Source organism: Arachis ipaensis, chromosome B09 (assembly GCF_000816755.2).
Source record: "Arachis ipaensis cultivar K30076 chromosome B09, Araip1.1, whole genome shotgun sequence".
Classification (NCBI taxonomy): domain Eukaryota; kingdom Viridiplantae; phylum Streptophyta; class Magnoliopsida; order Fabales; family Fabaceae; genus Arachis; species Arachis ipaensis.
The window spans coordinates 8,065,123-8,066,862 of NC_029793.2; positions in this window are offsets into that span (position 1 = coordinate 8,065,123).

A 1,740-nucleotide genomic window follows, 5' to 3' on the forward strand; every position below is an offset into this window, starting at 1 on the left:
ACATAGACTAATTAATAACTATTTTTATGCAGTTGACTAATTAGTAACTAGTTTTTCAATTTTGTTAAGGAACTAAATTTTTGTCTAGTAATCCGCCAATAAAATATTGATCGAATAAATGTTAAAAATAAAAAAATAAATATTGATTAATTATTACTTAAAAAAATTTGATTTTGCTATTAATAATATAAAAAAGGAAAGAAAGATAAGGATATGCTTCTCTGGCAGAAGGAGGACGTCGCATCCTTTCAAATGGGTGGCAATAATCCTTTTATAATTTTCATGCCATACTTTTGAGTGCTGATTTGATTTATTAATTTTCCATTTTTCCTTATCAACGCTTATTTTCACAAGTCACATGCTCAATCATCTATCCATGGAGTTCCGTCGCAAATGCCCCGTTCGAAAACATTTGAATTTATATGACAAAAACTAAATCTTATCTAAATATCAGTTCTTATTAGAGACATTGTTATATTATTGCTTAACATATTTATATAGAAATCAATGGAAATAGAAATGGTAGTATACATTCCATAAAAATACAAATATTCTTATCAAAATAAGACTAAAGAAGGAAATCCTTTTAGTATTAACGAGAAAGATAATCTTTCCATTGGATAAAGGCACATGAGAAAATTTCATGAAAGTAAAACTAAAAATATCTTGAATTAGTTTGATTGACCGGTGGATAGAAAACATTGTGGACTTGGAACCGCAACATGAATTTTATGATGTGGAAAGTGTAAGGTGATACCTAACAAAGTAGATACCATTATGGCAATGTTCTACGGTTCCATTTACAATATAGCAAATGTGGCAACCAAATCTACGACCGCAATAATATTATTGTCATTGTCAAAGCACTAATTCCAACATAGTGAAAGTTTTGCTGTCCAAATCAAATGTAACCGGACACGACCTTTCCGTCGTCTAGGAATGTTATGCCCCATGTTATTTAAACATCACAAAGTAAATATCGATTTTTTACATTACAAAGATTTCAAGCTGAGGGAGAGTTAGAATAATTTATCTATTAGAGTTCAATGCACATTAAAATTCAATGATGATAATGCGATCATTGTTGACACAATGCAATAAATCCAATTTGCAAAAACTATTCTTCCCGAATTTTTATTAACATTGATCTAAAATGAGTTTCGTTTTATTACCTTTTGGAGCATAGTCCATGGCTGTTGCTTGTTGTGAACACTTTGTGTAGAAGGCAACTTCAACATCTAGACTGCCTTTGAAAGGAGAATTGAGACTAAGAGATAGACTAAGTTATGTTTTAATATTATGTTTGGTTTAAGATAAATATAGAGATTGAGGGGTGGATTCAAAATTTAAAAAGTTAAATAAAAATATTTCTGCAAAGAAATATTATAAAAGTTTCAATTTCATTTTTAAAAATTTCAATATCTTGTGTCTCTATTTTTTAGAGATATTGAAAGAACTGAAATTTTATGTCCCGAAAATAAAATTTTAATTTGAGTCTCTAATCACCAAACACAATACTCAGTTTTGGCCTAGTTCTAAATAACAAATGCAGCCATAAGGTTTTCAAATTTTATAATCTCATGTGTCTTTAAATTTTGAGGTTTTTGAATTTTACATGATCTGCCATTTATGTCACCCCACTTTACTAAAACATTTGTTAAATCTTTCATTTAATTTATTTTGAAAAATGTTAGATGACTAACATTTTTTCCTTGTATTTGCCTCACATTTGAGCTAACA